This window comes from Canis lupus, chromosome 28, assembly GCF_011100685.1.
Source record: "Canis lupus familiaris isolate Mischka breed German Shepherd chromosome 28, alternate assembly UU_Cfam_GSD_1.0, whole genome shotgun sequence".
Taxonomy (NCBI): Eukaryota; Metazoa; Chordata; class Mammalia; order Carnivora; family Canidae; genus Canis; species Canis lupus.
Window position 1 is genome coordinate 31030703 of NC_049249.1, and position 22312 is coordinate 31053014.

General features: G+C 43.6%; 1 long non-coding RNA gene across 1 annotated transcript; it reads right to left on the minus strand.

Moving 5' to 3' along the window:
* Window positions 1-638: 638 nt before the first annotated feature.
* On the minus strand, window positions 639-5075 carry LOC119866528. The gene is made up of 3 exons (XR_005380302.1): window positions 4823-5075; window positions 2439-2683; window positions 639-2154 (listed from the first exon to the last, which is right to left on the minus strand). It is a non-coding gene; the product is annotated as an uncharacterized LOC119866528 (long non-coding RNA).
* Window positions 5076-22312: the final 17237 nt, after the last annotated feature.

Genomic DNA, 22312 nt, shown 5'->3' on the forward strand with positions numbered 1-22312 from the left:
AGGACCCAGATGTCCCCCATCTTTTTTTTCTGAAATTACTTATCTGCTCATGACATTTTTACATACCCACAGTAGTGGTGTTTATGAAATGCATTTATTTTTATTTCTCTGTTAGCTGGATCAGTGATCAGAAAGCTTTGTTTGAGGGGATTATTTCAAGATCATGTCAAATAACACAGGGATCCTCTGGGAGGCATTTGCATGATCTTCCTGAAACTGAACTTGTAAACAACAACAGCAGCCAATCACAGGGGGGCAGGGGGGCCCTTGTCTTACCCACTCAAATGAGTGGTCTACTGGAAATTCAGTTCTCCTTCTTTTCACTGAGATCTGTCCTTGTGGAGACTTGCATCCCGTCACACTGCAAAACAGATGTGTTCTAAGCGTGTTTTAAATATAACCTTCTAAACACATTATCTTCAATTTATGAAAGAACTGAAGTGTTCTCACTCTTCTGAAGTGGTAGCAACCTAAAAGCATGGCGACCATCAGAACCACTGGATGCCAAGCTTCCTGGATATGATGGCTCATTCAACAGGTGAAGACTTCCCACCCATAGAGAGGGGGAGCCTCAAGTGCAAGCCCTCCCACACGTCCTCCTCTCTGCACCCAGCATCTGGGACAGCTGCTTCACCTTAACCCTCCCTCAGACCTTTCCTTTCCAAAAGTGACTCCTCCCACCTTACTCCAGCTCTGTCTCCTCCTTCCTCCACCCATACCTCCAAGCACAGCCCTCTGGGCACTTGTCTTTTCCATTTCCATCAACACTTGGTGAATATCTGCTTGTGTCAAGAGTTAAGTGCCATTCATCCACTGAACCTAGGAGCTTCCAAATTTATCTGCCAGTAGCCAACCTTTCCTTTGAGATTCCTGAGAAATATATACAGCAGACAATAACAAGCATTGGACCCTTTTTGTTACTATTTCAGCATGGTCAGCATGGTTGTTTCAGCATGGTCACTAGGGTGGCCAACTGTTCTGGTTTGCCTTGGACTAAGGAAGTTCCCTAGACATGAAACTTTTAACTTTAAAACCAGGACAATCTCAGGCAAACTGAAGCAAATTGGTCATTCTTATGGATTCAGCGGTGTCCCCTCTAAATGTTGAAGTCCTAACTCCCAGTACCTCAGAAGGTGACTTTATTTGGAAATAGGGCCATTGCAGTGGTAATTAGTTAATTAGAAATTAGATGACATCATCCCGGAGTATGTTGAGCCCTTAATCCAGTATGAATGGTGTCCTTATAAAAAGGGGAAATTTGGAGACAGGAATGTATACAGGGAGAGCACCATGTGAAGATGAAGGCAGAGATTGGAGTGGATGTAGCAGAAGCCAAGAAGCTAAAGATCACCAGCAACCCACCAGGGGCTAGGAGAGAGTCCTGGAAGATTTTCCCTCATAGCTCTAAGAAGGAAACAACCGGGCCAACACATCACTCTTTGACAAAAATCTGGGCTGACAGAGCCATCATGCTAGACGCTTGTAGACAAGGGAAGGGATGGGTGAAATTTGAGCAGTTGGGGGATAGTGAAGCCACAGGGAGGGGAGGGAGCAAAGTTACTTAGCTTTCCTGGGCACTAACAGGAGCTGGGGGCTTTTAAGGATAGCATGGGTAAGAGGACCCCAAGTCCTGTTCCCAGGGTGCACAGTGGGTGGGGGCTGTGGGTGAGACCTTGGCAGAACTTCCCATGGGAATGAGTCAGGAATGAACCTCCCCACCCCAGCAAAGATCGCCAAGCAAAACCTGACAAGGAAGCTGCCAACGTCAAGGGCGTGCCAGGGCGCTCTTTGAATAAGGAAAATGAGCTGAAGGCCAGCAGAGCATTTGATGAATGTTCTGGACTCTGTCATACATCTTCAAGGCCTGGGTACAACTCAGAGGAGGGGAAGGAGGGCTTCCATTCCATAACCAAGATGGAATTTCCTGCCAGTCTGGTTAGTGGGGGCTCAGAGCCAATTGAAGTTGATTTAGAAAAATAAAAACACTGTGACATTTCTTATGCACAAGATGTAGGGTAATATTCATACCCACTGCACATTCATTATGCCTGTGATAGGATGTGCTTTCAATTTCTGCAAGCTGTGGTCTGACTGGCGGGTGGGCCAGGACCCATTCCTTCTCTCAGCTTCCTTGCCTCAGCTGTCCAGCAGGTCCTGTGGGGAGAGACATTCTCCCCATTAACTCCAAACAGAAGTCAGGGTAGAAGACTCCTGCAGTGCTACAGCTGTGCTATGAATTCCAAGGAGAGGGGAGCCTGAGATGGGGGGGAAGGGGGTGCAGGAGAGACTGAGGAGCCTGGAGGATGAGAGACAAGAGGAAGAAAACTGATTTGCAAGCCAGCCTTCCAGGGTCCTCCAGGGAGGCTCCAGCTCTCCAGGAGGCCACCCCAACTCCAAGGCATGCATTTCCACCCCAGCTATTTCTGGCCTCCACTCACAGACTAGGGTGCCCATCAGACTGGCTTATAGCCCACAGCTCACTGCACTGTCACATTTGCCATCTGCAAAACAGAAGGGAGTGTATTTCAACTGCGGAGAGTGAGAAGTCAGGGTCTGTGGCAAGGAAAAATGGAATGCGGTGAAGGAGAAAACTCCATTACAAAGTCTCCAAGGAGCCAGGATCATCCATCTTCCTCTTCTGGTTGTCAGTGAGTAGCTCTACCTACAGCTTCAACCATCTCTCCTGAAGGAAAAAGAAGCACAGCACACTTATTTTCTTCTTTTAATTGCAGAATTAAAGGGATGAGTGACAAAGCTCTATATCAACCTCACAACCTAATTTTTTTTTTTGTTACTTTATCAATATCACATCCTCCTGACTGGGGGGAGGGAGAGCCCACCTCTTTTTTATTTATTTTTATTTGGAGGGGAGAGCCCACTTCTTTTCATAAGGCCTCACCCCTTGTTGTAGACTTTTTACCTTTCATGAGTGTCTTCTGTCTCCCAGGCCATCCCATCACCATCATTAGTCTAAACAGAGCCGGACACCAGTAGACATCTCTCATCTCTACTGCCAAATTACCTCTTGTCGTCTCCCTAAAACCCATGAGCTTTAGCCAGGGATTCGATTTTGAGTTCAAAAGAGAAAGCAAGAAAAATAATCTAAACAAAACTAGTGGGGCAGCCCAGGTGGCTCAGAGGTTTAGCACCGCCTTCAGCCCAGGGCGTGATCCTGGAGACTGAGGATCAAGTGAGTACTGCGTTGGGCTCCCGGCAAGGAGCCTGCTTCTCCCCCTGCCTGTGTCTCTGCCTCTCTCTCTCTCTCAATCTCTCTCTGTCTCATAAATAAATAAATAAATAAATAAATAAATAAATAAATAAATAAATAAATAAAAAGACTAGTGATAGTGTCTTATTGTCTTACTTGCTATTTGTGTTCATTTCTCCAGGGACAGGGCACTGTTGGGGGGGGAGCCCCACTCTCAAGCAAGGTGCCCAACACACAGGTGATGAGTCTTGGGTAGATAGTGAGATGGATCACAGGCAGCTACTCAGTAGAGTCTCTAGATAAATCTCTCTTCTAATAAAATAGAGCGGATCCAACATTATCCGTTATAATGAAATGACTTTCGCTCACATTCTGATACAGTCTCTTGAGTGCAAGAAAACGGGGTGAAGTGTAGACAGCACATCCAGAATCTTTGGACCACCTTGGCTCTTCCTCAGCTCAAGACACAATTTTATTGATACCCCATTAATAATTATGTTGGTTAGGGCAGCCAGGGTGGCTCAGCGGTTTAGCGCCACCCTCAGCCCAGGGCGTGATCCTGGAGACCCAGGATCAAGTCCCACATTGGGCTCCCTGCATGGAGCCTGCTTCTCCCTCTGCCTGTGTCTCTATCTCTCTCTCTCTCTGTCTCTCTCTAAAAATAAATAAATAAATTATTATTATTATTATTATTATTATTATTATTATTATTATTTTGGTCAGATAGGGTCATACTAAAAATGTTTTTAGGATTTTTTCTCGAGGTCTAGTTATACCCATGGGGGTGTATTTAGTTTATTTCTTCATTTTTAAAGATTTTATTTATTCATTTGAGAGACAGAGGGAGTGCAAGCTGGAGGGAGAGAGAGAGAGAATGTGAAGCAGACCCTGGGCTGAGTGCAGAACTCGATGTAGGACTTGGTCCCAGGGTGGTGAGATCATGACCTGAACTAAAACCAAGAGTTGGTCACTCAACCAACGATGTCACCCAGGTGTCCCCCCCAACCACAGGAGTCTATTTAGAATGTGACATCATCCGACTCCTGTCTTATGACAGAAACAATCACTGGGTTCGAATGCCCTAGAAACATGGACTCCAGAGCCACCAACTTGCTTTGTCCCTCAGAGGCACCTGCCTTTCCACATTTCAGTATACACCTCTTAAAAATGAACATAACACATGACCCTCCCTCACGGAGTGCTTGGCAAGGTAAAATGAACTACAGGAGATACTCAATTTGACAAAGTTCAAATGACAACCTCTCAGAAATAGCAAGAAAACTGGCTGGAGAGGAAAGGCTTATCAGATTTGCCTGATAGCAACAGATGGAGCGAGGTGTCACTTGTATGGAGGACAGAGGGACCCAGGAATAGCCTTTGGGAATCTAACGTGCCCATAAGCTCTTGGAGGAAAACCTTTGAAGTCATTGCCAAGATTTATGTGGCAGCCTTTCATCTTTACCGCTACACTGGCCTCTGCCTTGAGCAGGTGTTTGCCAGCAAACTCAACAGCAGAGGGGTCATTCATCCAGGTTTCTGCTTGTTGTCATGGAGTAATTGTCTCCTTTTACAGTCACTGTCTGGTTTGTAGGATAAAATATCCGGTCACCCTACCTGGTGGGACCTTTGGAAAGCCATTCATTTCAGACTCAGCATCCAGCGGTTGGTACTAAGACCATACTTTGCATCCTTGGCAGATGACATACTGTTTCGGAAGGGAGCAGATTGTATGATTTTTCTATTTTGACTTAGAATTCAATGGTAGCTTATGTAACACAGGGGTTCTCAGCCTCAGCCCTACTGATATCGGGCTGGATAATTCTGTTGTAGGGCCATTCTGTGTGTTGTAAGATGTTTAGCAGCATCCCTGGCCTCTACGAATAGATGCTGGTAGCAACCTCCCCTCTTCCCCGCCCCCATTTGTGACACCCAAAAGCATCTCTGGATGTTGTCAGATGTCTTTTGGGAGGTGAAACCGTCCCTCTTTGAGAAGCACCCGTGTAGTACGTCTTACAGTAAAATTTAGTGTACAAATCTGAGTAGATTCGGCCTGGGACAGTCATGGTAATTTCCTGAATCAGGAAATGAGAAACACTTACCTTTAGGGTTTGGTAGAAGATAATGGTGGTTTTGAGCTCCAGACTTAGAGCCAGACTGATGGGAAGGGGGCTTTGTCACATCCTAACTATGTAGCCTTGTAAGGTGCTCAACCTACTTGAGCCTGTTTTCTCACCTGTAAATGGGTAAAATATATCCCTATCTTCCAAGGCAGTTATGAAAATTAAATGAGACATGATATCCAAAGCATTTAATGCACCTGAGGCACATGATACACACCACTAATAGTGTAACAATGATGGTGCTTGATGTTACTGTTATTAGGCCTAGAGCAGAGTCCCATGATGGTTGAATAGGCTGCTGTAGGGGCACCTGGGTGGCTCAGTGGCTGAGTGTCTACCTATGGCCCAGGGCGTGATCCTGGGGTCCTGGGATCGAGTCCCTCATCAGGCTCCCTGCAGGGAGCCTGCTTCTCCCTCTGCCTGTGTCTCTGCCTCTCTCTCCCCGTCTCTCATGAATAAATAAATACAATCCTAAAAAATAAAGAAAGAATAGGTTGCTATGCTTGGAAGGTACTTTGGGCAAGTCAAGTGTCCTAGGAATGGGCCCTTTAAAAGGATAATAAATATACATTGCCTGCAAATATTTGGGGCTGTCATCTAGTTCTACTGGAAACCTGCTTCCTTGGTACCTGACCTGGCAATCGAGTGGGTACACACTTATCATATTAAAAGACTGTTGAGACCCATGGCATATGGGGTTTCCAAAATATGATATGGCTTGACCTCTGTGGCATAACCCCATCTCTCCCAAAATCTAACCTAAGCCCCAAATGGGGGGCATAGTTGCTGAATAGCCCATGAACCCAGGACTAAAATGCATCAGTCCTTTGCCAGACATGATGCCCATGATTCAGTTGATGCTCCCTTTGTGTCAAAGTCTCCTCCAGACTCTGACTCACCATGAGCCATTCCTGGTCCCGGGATATTCCCTAAAACTCAGTCCTGAGCTTTGCCTCTACCCTGACTGCCCTTAGAAGTCTTAACTCTTGGGGATCCCTGGGTGGCTCAGCGGTTTAGCGCCTGCCTTTGGCCCAGGGCATGATTCTGGAGTCCTGGGATCAAGTTCCGCATCGGGCTCCCTGCATGGAGCCTGCTTCTCCCTCTGCCTGTGTCTCTGCCTCTCTCTCTCTCTCTCTGTGTGTGCGTGTGTCTCATGAATGAATAAATAAAATCTTAAAAAAAAAAGTATTAACTCTCTCTGAATGTCAACATCCTCTCCTGTAAGATAGAAACAAAAATTATACCTACTTCTCAGATGACTACAAATATTAAATAAACTATTTAGAGTATTCAGCAGAGTGCCGGGACACCCTGCACATATTTACGTTTGGCCACCTCTCAGATGCTCATAGAATATTAAGGGAAGCAATGCTCGGCAGAGTGCCCACCAAGTCCAAATAAGCTTCTATGTCCCCTTCCACCCCTTCCCTTTTCTGCCATAATTTAGTTGTTCTTCCTCCAATCACCTCAGTGAAGAGTTTGCTGGGGAGCCCAGGGTTCCTGGGCTGAACTTTCTAGGTGTCCTCCCCCACGGTTGCAAGGGGAACCAGTCCCTGAACTGTTTCCTTGCATCAAACTAAAAACAGGTGGCAAATGGAGACCCATCGTGGCCCCAGCCTGGATGTATTCCAGCACCAGAAGTCAGTTTGTGAGGGACATCTCAGTATTGGGATCCTTGCTTCACTGATTGGAGAGCCCACCTCACTCAGATATACAGCAGGATGAAAAATATATTGTTTTAGCAGGGCCAGCTTAGGCGGTAAGAACCACAGCACTGGCACCCAAGGGTCATGATACTTTTAGAGACCCATGAACAAGTTTTAATTTCTCTTAAAATCAGAATTTTTAAAAAATGAATATAACCCAGATGGAATTATATTTTTCTTCTACTAATGCAATCACAAATATAACTTTTAATACTTTTTATGGAGGACCCATGAAGGTAAAGCATTTAGGACTGAAGTCATCACGTGGCCCTACAGTTAAGTGTTGCATTGGTCTTTGGAAGGGAGCTGTGTTTGTTAGGAGCAAACAGGAACATGTTACCCAGGGAAGAACGGGGGACCCTGAGGTCAGGTGCCTGAGCAACAAAATGGCAGTTAAGCTTTTCTTCATGAGCAGCTGAATTAGTCACTTTGGACTCTGTGGGGGAGGAGCAGGGGATGCTGAGGAACAGAAAGAGGAGAGAGAGAGACAGGGAGAGGAGTGGAGTGTACCTAGGGAGAGGAGTCAGTGGGTGGCATGGGGCTACCCATGTGAAGGGACAACCAGGGTCTGAGGTGGTGGCCATGGTGAGGGCAGAGAAGCTTGCTTTCACTTTGCAGCTGTGTGTGGGGTTGCAACATTCCTTCCCTTATCTACCTCCCTCCCAGCTTATCAGTAAAATTGACTCTGCTAGTAAATTTTGTGCAAATGGAGTTTAAGTGGAAACACAAGTCAACCTGGAGCTGTGTTCTACCTTGACACAGGTGGCACAGACATAGCACAGCCTGAAGCAGGAGCCTCATTATAGGGCCAGTGGCCTGGGGTCCCTGAGCGAAGCATTGATTTCCCTCTTCGTGGTAAATGTTTTGGATTTGGGGATTCAATGACAATCTTATCTAGGCCACAGAGGGCGGCAATGTCCCAGTCGCCATCAGAATCGCATGTCACAGCCACCCCTGTCACCCTACATCTCCTGATGTCACTTTCACAGTTAAGTCTCTGATTCCTAACTTGTTTATATATAACAGAGTGGCCCCCCTAGCATGAGTGATATCCTCAGTGGATGTCCTCAATGATCTTCCTGAGGACCACACTCTCCCAGAGCAGGGACGGAAACAGGGAGATGAAGCCCTGAACCATGAATGAGTGTGATTATGTTTTATTTTGTTTATTTTTTATTTTTTAAAAGATTTTAGTTATTTATTCATGAGATACAGAGAGAGAGCGAGAGGCAGAGATACAGGCAGAGGGAGAAGCAGGCTCCATGCAGGGAGCCCAACATGGGACTCAATCCTGGGTCTCCAGGATCAGGCCCTGGGCTGAAGGTGGCGCTAAACCACTGAGCCACCTGGGCTGCCCCTGATTCTGGTTTAAACCCTGGGGTGACGTGACAAGTATGCAGGCTGCAGAGGGCTGTGGGAGCAGGGATGTGGAATGACTGCCAATGAGTGTCTTTGGGGTTGATGAAAATTTTCTAGCAGTGGTGGTGATGGTTGTACAACCTTTGCAAAGATTTTTAAAACAAAACAAAACACTGAATTAAAAAAAAAAAATTGGGACAAGTCTCACTCCGAAGTAGACCTTGCAAAGGCTGGATGCGGGCCTCACAGACCATCAGGCCAACCTCTCCCCCCCTGCAACTCGGCTTTGCTTGGGGTGGCCCCACCCTCCACACCCTTCTCCACTTGGTGGCTCCTGCAGCTCCATGCCTAATTCCTCCCAGTTTTGAGGAGCTCAAAGGGAAGTTCTCTTTTCTTAATATTGCACAGCAGTTTTCAGCCTGACTCTCCATGGTCAATCTGGAACTGGACATGGTGGCCAGGGTGTGGGGTATGCTGATGGGCCTAGACCTGAATCACTCTGGGGGAGATGGGGGCAGAGGAAGTTGGCAAACCCCAAGCAAACGTAGGCTTGAGAATGGGGGACGGATGGGGGTCTCCCCGAGAATCAATGGAGAACCAGTAGCAGGAATGGGTATTAACCAGGCAAAAACAACAGACGTTGAGTAACTACTGTGACCTTGAGGCAGTCCCTGTCCTTAGTCTCCTCATCTGCAAAATGAGAATAATGGGGATACCTGCTTTCCCAGGTGGTTGTAAGAACTAAATGAGTTAAATGATGGGAACCACTGAGACAGATCTTGGTGCACACAGTGTTGTGTTAACTACCATTACGATTGTGTGCAATGTCATGTGTTCTTAGACTTCTATAATTACTCTCGGTTATTTACTTCCTCAATACACTGAGTCTTTCTCTAGTTATCAGCAATTTTTGCGTGCGCTTTAGCAATAGTCAGCTCTTGTTTTTCTGCATAAAATAACTATAAAGCCATTTGCAAATTTCTACAGAAAATTGAGTAATAACAATAACGGCCCCAGTAATTGTGATGAGATTAGCAGGATAGAGCTCTATCTACCTTTCTCCTCAGTTTCAAATCCAGACATTCTTGGTTTTAAAGCGTCCGTACAATCAGAATCCGGAAGCACATGGAAGAGAATGCTCTAGATCAGGAATCTAAGTGCCTTGACAAAGAGACTGCTGTACAGGCTGGCCATTCCTGCGGTTCCGGGGAGGGAACACAATCTCTATCAGAAAAGTGGCCATTTGTGATTCTCATTGATACCAGAGCCTCTTCCCTCCCACCCACCCCCCACCCCGGGGTGCTCATGCAAGAGAAAAAAGGCAGAACTTCAGGTCTGTACATGTCACATTGTATTAGTGCTTATTTCTGGAGACAAACGGCTCCATTAAACACTGGGAAAGCCTTCTTATACCTGGACAACCAGCTGAAAACATACAAATTGAATTCCACACTCATAGCACAAATCCATCTTTATAACACAATCCCCAAAAGGACTTCAAGTGACTTTGTGTGACTAGTTTCTGAGATACGATTAGAAGATATGATTGCTTTGGGGGAGGGGAAAGCAGGGAGGATTATTTCATTAGCTTTGTCGGCTTTGGCATGAGGTGACGTTAAGAAAGGAATTAGCAAGCCTGGGGACTCTTAAGGGCATAAATATTTTAATATAATTTGTAAGACATCGCAATAAGGCTCAGCAGAGATAATCCACTACTGTCGTTTAGGATATGCTTATGGTTTGAAAGTAAAATATCTGAAAAAAAAAAAAAAGTCCTGGTTATTATTAAAAGAGCAAAAATACGTAGAATTTTCCAAACTATGGTTTTTATGGTGCTGTTGCTCTCAAGTCCCAGGCAGTGTGGTGGGGCTTGGTAGGGTCTTCTTAGGCTGATTTCAGGGCCTGGGGCGGTGGGGTGAGGGGGAGGTGGCTTCCAGGTACCTGGGCAGGGAAAGAGGAAACCTGAGTATCTATCCTCTGACCGGGCCTGCTGTCTTCCCTGGTGGGGCAGGTAGGAAGGACAGGTGGCAACAACTCCTAATCTGTATATATCCCGCAGAGGTGAGTAGGAATCTATCCCAGGGAAGGGAGTATGTCTTCACCACATCAGAGCCAGAATCAATCAGCTCCCTAAGGTCCCATACTTCACGCACAGGGGGCCACGGATAGGATCTCTAACCAACCTCCATCCCTTACTCACTAGAAGGTCTCAGGCAAGTTGCCTTGTTTTACTGATCCTCAGGTTCCTCATCTGTAAAATGGGGATGCCCAGGGATAGTGCGCTCTGAGGATTCAATGCCATGACGCACACGAAGCACAGAGCATAGTGTTTATGCAAAAAATCATACTGTGATACTTCTAGCTTTGTTCTTCTTTCTCAAGGTAGATTGGGCTATCCAGGGTCAGCTCAGAGAGTTGTGCCCCATTCTCTCCACCTTTCTAACATGGACAAAGGAGGGAATTCTCAATTCTTCTTCTCCTTTTTTCTAAGATTTTTTAAGATTTTTCTCCTTTTTAAGATTTCATTTATTGGTTCATGAGAGACACACACAGAGAGAGAGAAACAGAGACATAGGCAGAGGGAGAAGCAGGCTCCCTGTGGGGAGCCCGATGTGGAGCTTGATCCCAGGACCCCAGGATCATGACCTGAGCCCAAGACAGAAGCTCCACCACTGAGCCATGCAGGCGTCCCTTAATTCTTCTTTAGACAGCGTTATCTACCATATGCTACAAATCCCTGTTTGTTGTGGGTTTATGAGAAGCTGAGAAGTATCATTCTTTTAAAGAGAATCACGCTCAGTATTTTTTTTTTCCACACTCAGTTTTTCTTTCCTCTAATTTTCCCTGGGACTTGGAGAGGACTCCTGGTCATTCTGACCCCTGGTTATCTGGACAACTTAGTCCTCACAGTGGCTTCTCCCCTGTGGTTTGCTGACTCTGATTTCTTAGGTGGCTGAGGCCCTGTAGAGTGGTAAACTTTTCAGGGATTTTTGACTGAATGCCTTCTTTTTTCCATCCACACAGCTCTATGCGTGTTTTTTTTTTTTTTTTTTTTTTTTAACACAGTCTGGTTTCCCTGGGCCTTAGACCAAAGTGGGTGAATCAGTGTTCTTCCCCAAGAGTTGTTTTAGAATTGGGGAAGCGATGAGAAACAATGAAATATAGCTCAAAATCTGCTGACAGACATCTTGCCAGCTATTTGGTGGAAAACAGGCTGCAATGAGAGAGAAAAAAGCCAAAACACACAGAGAAGCAGAGAGCAAAGACACAGGGAGAGTCCGATATAGCCAGTACTTGACTTCTAATTCCAATGTCCTAGATGCCCACTGTACCCCTCTCTTCCCTACAGTTTTGCATATTTCCTTCCTTGGATTCTTTCAGTCGGAGAATGTTCTTTTTGTCACTTGCAACCAAAGATCCTGACTTGGAGCATTTTTTTATTTAATCTAAACATGTCACATGTTATTTGGGATGGCACAGTTTTCTTTATTTTGTTTTATTTTATTATGATAAGAACATTTGACATGAGGACTACCTTTTTTAAAAAAAAAATATCTAAGGGAAAGGCACCTGGGTGGCTCTGTAGGTGAAGGATCTGCCTTCGGCTCAGGTCATGATCTCAGGGTCCTGGGATTGAGTCCCACATCAGGCTTCCTGCTCAGTGGGGAGCCTGCTTCTCCCATTCCTTCTGCTCCTCTCCCCCACCCCCACTCATTTTTTCTCTCTTTCTCCAATAAATAAATAAAATATAAAAAAAAATCTCTAAGCATATAGTATTGTTCACTACAGGCACAGTATTGTTCAGCAGATCTTTGGAACTATTGGTCTTGTACAACCAAAGTTTATGCCCATTGATTGGCAACTCCCTCATTTCCCCCTACCCCCAATCCCTCGCAACCATCATTTTATTCTTTGATTCTATGCGTTTGATTATTTTAGCTACCTCATTTAAGTGAAATTGTGCTGTATTTGTTCTTCTGTAAATTCCATGAAGCTGCAGGATACAAAGGCAATATATAAAAATCAGTTCTGGGCAGCCCAGGTGGCTTTAGCGCTGCCTTCGGCCCAGGGCGTGATCCTGGAGTCCCGGGATCGAGTCCCACGTTGGGCTCTCTGCATGGAGCCTGCTTCTCCCTCTGCCTGTGTCTCTGCCTCTCTCTTTCTCTCCTCTCTGTGTTTCTCATGAATAAATAAATAAAACATTTTAAAAAATCGGTTCTGTTTCTAAACAATAGCAAGGAACCACCTAAAAAAGAATTTTAGGAGAACATTTCCTTTAAAATAGCACCAAAAAGAATACAACACTCAGGAATAAATTTAACTGAGGAGATGACAAATGTGTCCACTGCAAACTATGAGACATTGCTGAAAGAAATTAAAGGCACAAACAAATGGAAAGATCTCTTCTGTTTATGGGCTGGAAGAATAATATTGTTAAAATATCCATACCACTCAAAATGATATACAGATTCAGTGCAATCTCTATTAAAATCCCTATGGCATTTTTTTTTCAGAAATAGAAATTCTAAAATTCATATGGAACCACAAAAGACCCTGGATAGCCAAATCTACCTTGAGAAAGAAGAACAAAGCAGGAAATATCACAATTCCTGATTTCAAAGTATATTACACATCCATAGTGAATAAAATAGTATGATTTTGGCATAAACACAGACATATATGCCAGTGGCACAGAATAGAGAGCCCAGATATAAATCCAAGCATCTATGATCAACAGATCTCTGACAGGGGTGCTAAGAATACACAATGGGAAAAGGAGTCTCTTTAATAGACAGTTCTGGGAAAGCTGGGTATTCTCTTGCAAAGAATGAAATTAGACACTTGTCTTACACCATACATAAAAACCAATTCAAAATTGATTAAAGATTAAATGTAAGGCCTGAAACTTTAAAATTCCTAGAAGAAAGCAGGGTAAAATCTTCATGACTTTGGTCTTGGCAATGATTTCATGGATATGACACCCAAATCATGGGCAGCAAAAGCAAAAATAGTCTCACTTGGGACTACATCAGACCAAAAATGTGCACGGCAAAGAAAGCAACCAACAGAGTAGAAAGGCCACCTATGGGGTGGGAGGAAATATTTGTAAACCATATATCTGATAAAAGGTTAGTTCCCAAAATATGTGAGGAACTCCTCCAAGTCAATAACAGAAAACCTAATAACCCAACCTAACGGTTTGAATAGATATTTCTCCAAACGGGACTTATAAATGGCCAAGTACATGAAAAAATGCTCATCATCAGGGACTTGCAGCTCAAAACCACAACGAGCTATCATTCTCACACCTATTAGGATGGCTGTTACCCAAAAAACAAAAGACAGCGAATGTTGGTAAGGATGCAGAGAAATTAGAACCCTTGTACACTCTTGGTGGGGTGGCATGGTTTTCCATATTTTATTTAATCTACTGTTATGCTACCCTTGGATTTTGGCTTCTGTTGCAATATGCTCTTACCCCAGGGGAAAACTGGGTGTCCCTCATGGGTACATAAATCCTAACATCTCTGGGCCCAAATCCTCTCTGTGAAGGTCTGAAGAAAAAAAAAAAAATCAAAGAGCAAGTCACCACCAGCCCAGCAGGTGGAGAGATTGGACTGTCTGGAATTCCTCAGAATTTGCAGCTTTCAGGTACCGTCTGTAAGTGTGGAATTTGTTGCAGAGCAGACCTAACTTTCTGAGAAGAGAGTATGAATTCCTCCTTTAGCCAGTTTGAAAACAGACCAGAGTTAAAAGTCAACAATGACTCTTTGCTCTAGAGTTCTGCATTCTAGCATGGCTGGGCAGGGTTACTCTGGGTGCTCAATTCTTAGATTGAGTGTTTTGTGAAGCATCAAAGACCCAACATTTCTCAAAAAATGCCAGGAAGGCTCTTGTTGCCCAGGCAACAGCTTCTCTATTGCTGTCCTTCAGCTGGCTCTCCACAAATTAATCATGAATATAAATGAAAGTGCTTCTCAAGGTAAGTGACTGCTGCCCTGCTCTGCCTGTTGTGACAGCAGTGGAAAAAGAAAAAGACAACAACAGAATGAAGTTTAAAAAAAATCAACGGTGCAACTCAAAGCTAAGTGTCCAGGGTAGAGCTGAGTGGCTGTAACATTGGTCAAAATAGGGTCTGCTAAACTCAGAAACACATAGTTCAGTGGAGTGCCTTCGCAGGAGTTGTGCTTTCTGATAAGAGGCGGTGTGCTTTCTGCATTGGATGCCATCTAGCACCGAGGGTGGACTGCTCATTTGCTCTTTTCAAAGCATACCTTCAGACACTGCCCGCACCAGTATTTCATGCTATGGTTTCACTTTTGAAGTGTATATTCTTTCCAATGTCAAAATATGTCAATTTGAATGCTTTAGATTGCAGTAACAGAAAATCAACTCAAACTGGATGAAACTAGAAATCCATTGTTTGTGGAAGAGGATGTCCAAAGACAACATGGGCTATGGGTGAGTTGATATCACCAGGCTCATGATATAATTGAGACCCAGGCTGTCTCTGTGATTCTGCTTTGTGGTTCAATGTCAACGGCATCCTAAAGATGGTTTTCCTCATCATCATAGGGTGGCTTCTGGCAGCAACCAGGCTATGTTCTCCCTTGTTCATATCCAGCAGGATAAAGGGAGAGATGCTTCTGGAAGCCTTTCAGAGGAGCAGAGAAGAATGTTATTAAAAATTTCCAGCAAAAACTTAGCATAGTTCATTAACCAGAAGCATATCACATGGCTCTTCCAAACTACCTCCTGGTAAAAAGGAGAAGACTTCACTTAGACCAATCAGGCATGTGCCTAGAGCCACAGGTGGTAAAGTCAGCTTCTCCTGCATCAAATCTGAGCCCTATTAGAAAACATACAGGACAAATACGTGGCTAGGCCATCACATATTTAGCTACTGTTAACCAGCTGAAAGTTGGAAGAGCATACTTCCCTCTCTAGGTTGCAGTTTCAATACAAATGCCCCTTCTTGTTCAATTCTTCAAGTCCTACCTCTGTACTCATTATGGATAGAATGTTTCCGTCACCCCAAAATTCACACATTGAAATCCTAACCCCTCGGTGTGGTGGTGTTAGGAGGGGGGGCCTTCGGGAGGTGATTAGGTAATGATGAATGGAATAGCGCCTGTGGAAGACACATGGGAGCCTCTCCCTTCACTAGTTATTTCTAAAGATTTTTTTTAAGATTTTTAAATTTATTATTCCTGAGAGATACACAGAGAGAGCAGGGATATAGGCAGAGGGAGAAGCAGGCTCCCTGAAGGGAGCCCGATGCAGGACTCAATCTCAGGACCTCAGGATCACACCCTGAGCTGAAGGCAGATGCTCATCCACTGAGTCACCAGGAGTCCCTCTAAAGATATTTTTATACAGGTATCAGAAAGTACAGAGAATAATGCAACAATTGTTTACAAACTAGTGCCTAGAACTTTCTAAATATTAGTTCAAATCTTTTTCTTTAATCAAAAAAGTAAGTGATGATGGATAACACTGAGGCTTCCTTTCCCATTTCTTCTTCCCAGACCAAGGACTACTATGAATTTGGTGTGGGTAATTCCAGTCCATTGCTTGGGATTCATATACAGAGCTGTTTGTTTTTTTAAAAATCACCCTTTGAAGCCCACTGAAGTTCATGTCTTATTTCCTCAGCCAGGCTCTGAGGTCTTTAGGCAGTGGGAAAATAATACTTAAAAGCTTAGAATATGCCGGATACCATCCTAAACCCTTTACATACACTATCCCCTCTACTCCTCATAAGAACCCTATTATTTGGGCACTACCATGATTTCGGTTTTACAGATGAGGAAACAGGCACAGACAAGGTCAAGTAGCTGGTCAGTGACCGAGGAAGCCTATGCTCATGCTCACTATGTTGAATGCCTCCCCTCCCTTTGTCCTTCCTGCCTGTTCACACAGCTATAACAAAGACTAGAGACCGAGTGGCTTATAAACAACAGAATGTATTCTCCAGTTCTGGAGGTGGGAACTCTGAGGTCAGGGTGCCAGCTTGGTGAGATGAGGGCCTTCTTTGTAGACCTCTTGCTGTGTGTTCAACGTGGTGGAAGGGGAGGGGCTAGCTTTCTGAGGTCTTTTTTATAAAAGTCTTGATGAAGACTCCACCCTCATGACCAAATCACCTCCCAAAGGATCCACCTACTAATACCACCATATTGGGGGTTAGGTTCTCAACATGTGCATGAGGGGACACACATACAAACAGGCCATAACACTGCCCATCACCCTGAACCAGTAGCCTGTCATGCTAACTTCGGGTCATGATGTTACCTTTGCTCATTCTCTGGGCCTCCGAGGTCTTGATACACTAGCTTGACTCTTTTATCCCCAGAAGGAATGAACTAGAAAAGAAAATCTGAAGAGGATGCTGGTTACTTGAAAGCATCCTTTGTAGATCTTCCTCATTGACAAGGACCACACAGGGGAGATGAGATCCCATGCTAGGCTTTCAGGGTGAGGGGAACTGGGAACAATACAGGTCCTCCAGATTCCTTGCTCCACACCAGGCTGTCTGTAGCTGAGTGCTTGTACCTATGTGTCAAAAAGCATAAGGCAGAAAATAAATCAATTTTGGATACTTCCCATGAGAGTAATATAAATTAACATGTCATTTTAATAATATCAAAACAATGTGATATTATAATTAATATGTACAATACATATGGCTATAGTAATTATATAACAGCTAACATTTTTATAGAGCTTACTATGTGCCAGATGTTCTAAGTATGTATTAACTCATCCAGTTTTCACAATAATCTTATGAGGAAACTGACCTCCATTTTACAGATGAGAAAACTGAAGCACAGACAATTAAGAAATATGTATTGATATTGGGGCATGTGTATGGCTCAGTCGGTTGAGCATCCAACTCTTGGTTTTGGCTCAGGTCATGATCTATGGGTCGTGAGATCAAGCCCCAGATTAGGGGTTCAATAAACACTTCATACTTCCTCTTCTTTCTGAGCCCCAGGCTCTGCAGTTTGCTTTCATGTTTTGTTATAAGGAACCTCCAAACCTGGAGACAGCCCAGCTCTCATCCCTCCAGGAAGAAACCATCCTTTCTTGGAGTCCGGCTACTTCTTGAACATCTGTGTCCAGTCCTGGGAGGGGTCTGAGATATCAGGAAACCTTTTAGGGCCTAGAGCTGAGGTCACTGTTGGGTCTCTGGCAAAATTCAACTTCTCTGTCTGCCTCATCCTGCTTCTGCTCACCACCTGACATGGCTGTTGATTTCTGGTGAATCTCTGGTAGGCCAAACCCCATCTTAGCATCTGCTTTAGGAAAACCCAACTAGATCAGCAGAGGCAACAAAGATCAGCAGAGGCTTCCTAAAGAAATGTCTCTTCAGGTAAGGGTGGGAAGGCTGATAGAGAGAAATGGGCAGACAAGTGAGGGAAGGAGGCCACAGCATGTGATGGTTAATACAAGTTCAATTCTGGGGTCACCTGGGGCTCCTCTTGCTCTGAGTCGAAGGCTATCTTGCTAGAGTTTGGGAGAAAATGTGGTTCCTTCACGCAGTTAATGAATACTGAGATGATGTCACAGGAGGACTGGGGAGAGATATATGGGTAGACCTCTATGGCTAGACCCAGAATATGAGAGTATTTGTGCCTTGTGAGAGTTGTCATCAGAAATTATCCTCTGTGATAGAGGCTCTCATTGGCAGAAGGAGGCAGTGGGGTAAGGGCCCTAAGGATGTCAGCTGACTTCCTTCCTCAGCCAGCCTGGAGCCTGCTCATGAAGCAAAGGCTCTGTATGGGCTCAACAATGTGAACTTCCTCTCTCTGGAGGTGATTGTGATGCTGCTGTTGCTGCCTGCACAATCTGAGAGCAACAGCAACCAAACCTAAAAACCCAATGGGGTAAAATAAGCTGGCAGTAGTTTAACTACACCAGACTCATTCCACTATGGAAAAGTAGAGCTTTTTCCTCACTGCAATAGGCCTCTTTCTGAGTTTGGATTTGTTTTTCCTGCCCACGAGTCTTCTGCTGGTACCAACCTCCATGACTTACTGGATGTATCATGGTAGCCTACACAGCATCGCTCCTATTCAAGGAACTTTCTTCTTGATGAGAGAAGTGTCCTTGGAAGATACCAGTCTCAGGAATCAGTATCCCATCTAACAACCAAGAGTTCCACTAGTTTGGAGAAATGGGAGCTGAGCATAATGTCAGTCTGAACCATATGAAAATGATCATAGTCAACCATTTTTTTGATTAAGAAGAATGGCAATTTCATATGATTCAGTCCAGAAACTGGGGAGATTTGGGTGAATCCTTCCTCTGAGTGTACACTGTCATTTTGAGTTAAAAGGAGTGGACCTGCTTGCCAGGAGCCATTATTTATAAGTAGAGGAAGAAGTGCTCACATGTACCTAGAGGAACAGACCATGGTAGATACTTGCTGTTTTTCAGCCTCTAGCACCCAAGCAGACTTTCTGTGTTGTGGGACTACCAAATTCATGACTACGCATGTCCAAGTAGAGGACTGAGAGAATTTTTTCATAGTGGTAGCTGTAAACCAGAGTCTACCATGTGGAGGTGAGTCTTGTAGCAGAGACAGAAATGTCTGGAAGTGGTGGCACCGGTGGCAGTGAGGGGCCAGCTGGGGAGCAGTGCAGTTCTGGGCAGCTTGCTGGAATGGTTTTGGTTATGCTTCTCCTCCTCTACATTCTTAGTCAAACCTCATCTCCCTATCATCTCCTCAGTGTGCTAGTCTTCTAATGCTCTGGGAACAACCCCTTTTCTGGTGAACCACAGAAGGTTCTGTTCTTTGCAACTCGAATGTTAGTAAATATACTATCTTTGGCCATAGGTTTTATAATGGCTGCTGGATAGTGGATTTTATCAATTTCTTAAAAGAATTCAACTGGCAGCTACTCCCAGGTGGAGGAGAGCAGGCTCATTTCTTTGATTCACTTTTTTCTTCTTATTTACCTTTTCTGATTTAAAAAAAGAAATTTACTGTGATGTCAATTTGTATTTTTCAGAAATACCATCGATTTAATTTAGCCTTTCAAGTTGATAATATACACATATGTATGGTACTTAAAGAATTTTAAATGTTTCTATACCTACAGTTCATTCATGTTTCTATTATTATTTGTATTTTTTCCTCGTTTTTTTAAAGATTTGCCAAAGGTAATCCATATATTTTTTGGTGTTTTCAAAAGAAGATTGTTTTGATTTATTAATGACACTCTCTTTTTTACTTTCTCTTTTGCCTTTATTATATCCCTCTCTTTGGTGGAAAGAATTTTTGTTTCTTTCCTAATGCCCTAAACAAAATGCTTAATTTCTCTCTCTCTCTCTCTCTCTCTCTCTCTCTTTCTCTTTCTCTCTCTCTCTCTGCCTCTCCCTTTTGTAGCCATAAGATCATTTAAGTGAATTAATCTGGATCCATTCAATAAACACGTTTTGAGGGCCTATGTGACAGGCTGAGAGCTAGGTAGAGAAAAGCATCAGATGAATAAGACATGAACATATGTCCCCAAAAGGTCTGGGGAAGGGAACAAGCAGTTTAAAAGTTTAAAGAAACTTTTAAAATAACATAAATATAATAGTTATCGTTAGATGGGATTAATACAATTTTTTTCTTTCATGCATTTTTATATTTATCAATATTTCAAGGATACATTTTTAAAAATATACCAACATTTCATTCATGAACACATGCCATTTAATATCATCAGAAGAACACAGGAAATACACTTAATATATATATAAACAGTATAAAAATAGTGGCATTAGGCCTTGAATCTGGAGATTTTAGAAAGACCTCCCAGAGAAGAAGATACCAGGTCTGATTCTTAAGAGAGAAGGAAGTGCTAGTCAAAGAAATACAACAGTGTCCCAGACAGAAGAAACATCATGAGCAAAGTTCTGGCAGTGGGGAAAAAAAGAGCATTATCCTGGTTGACAGCGAGGTCCACGCAGCCTGCCACACTGCTGTATCCCCAGCTATCATGGATGGGTAGATGGCCTCCAGCTGGACCCATAGCGCCAGCCCTAACAGGTGCTCTGTGAGCATGTGTGACATTGAATGAGGATGGATGAGGTAGAGTGGGAGAAGAAGGGCAGTAATCAGGGGAGAGCACCATTGCTCCGGGGATAGATTTGATCCAGGAGGGCATTGGGAATGCAGTGTTCAGAACATAAAGGAAATTTTTACTGTACCTGTAATGCTGTTTTAGAAGAATAGGTACTGTTGAGGGATGGAGAATTTCCCCAGTTTAAAAATTGATGTTGTGTTATTATCACTTCCTCGAATCATTAAAGTACATATGAAAGCACCTACTATCTCCTGTTGTAGATTAATGAGCCCTAATGCAAATTCTATAATACCAATATAACGCCGACATGAACATATTACCATGTAAAGACTGTTCTTATGGGCTAAATAAAGCAGAGAAGCGGTGGATTCCTCAATCATAGACACCATAAATGTCTTCCATAATGGCCACTCTCTTCACCCTTTCTGTTTGGGCTCTCAGCAGTAACTCACAGCCCCCACTTCTAGGGCCCCCAGAGAGCACTCAGAGAGGAAAGGCAAGACTTAAAACAAGAACATTTTAATATCACTGCCATTTGCCATATGGCAAATTATGGTAGGAGTTAAAACATTTTATATACATTTTTTATATTTGTGATTTTATACCTATACATATATATAACATATATATAATCAGAAGCACGAATTTCCATTTGCTATACTGCTCCTCAGTAAATACCAGTACTTAGCTCATCAAGTTTTATAGAACACTCCTTTCTACAATTGTGCAAGAATCCTAGTGGCTCTGAAATTTAAGACTGATCCTACAGAGAATTAACTTTTATAACCACTACATTCTACTACGAGAAGATTAATGACCATACTCCTTCTCCACTTTCTGTTGAAACCGTCATGCAAATGAGACAGATGTGAGGAACTTGACACAGCAGAGTCAGGTCTGACTTTCCTAGTTGATTTGGCTGGAAACCCCTGGGCATTAACTTCACCCTCCAGAGAGCATCCTTCAGAGGTAGAAGCCAGCTTGTCATTAATCAGCTTGTTTGGCAACCACCCAGCTAGATGTGTATCAAGGCAGATGCGTGGGTCTGGTGGCAGTCTCTGGCCACCTGAACCAGCCTCACAGGCGAGGGAGAGGCTGTGAAGCTCAGGATCCCTGCAAGGGTCCATGTGGACAGTGACTACGGATTCTGAGTTACAACTCCTGTTACACTAATGCCCCCAGGGGAGCTTGAATAGGCCAGTGAGAGGGGCAAGGTGAGAGGGGAGGAGGGATAGCACCTCCTACACCTGCCACCTGGCTCGTCACCTGAAAATTTCAAAAATGGCTCTTGTTCATTAGTTTCTGTGAGTGACACCTGGCCTAGAGTCAGAAGCACTCTGAACACCGTGTTGTCAAATGGCAGTGGGGCAGTCGAGCAAAGAAAGATTTGCTTCATCCGAAAAGGGCATATAATGGGCAGTGTATTTTATTCCATTAAAAAACATTAAACCTCTATATTTCAAAAAATTTCACAAAATAAAAGGCAGATTAAATTAGGTAAATACTTGTAAATTATGGTAGCTGGTTACCTAGTGGAATATGTTTACAAATGATTACATCTGATTGTTGATTGGGAAAGAGGAGAGTAAAAATATTGCTTGTAGTATGACTGCAATTTTATATATATAAAAAATGTATGCAATTTAAAAGGAAGACATAATCACTCAAAAGAAGCCAACCTGACCAGTGATTATATAATCGACTTTTGTTGCATTCATGCTTTTCTGAAACTCCCATATTTTCTACAATAAGCACCTATTTGTGCTTTGTGATTTAGAAATTTTTAGTAAAACAATGATAGTTATGCTCGCTCCTGCAAGTTATTTTAGGGAAACAATAGAA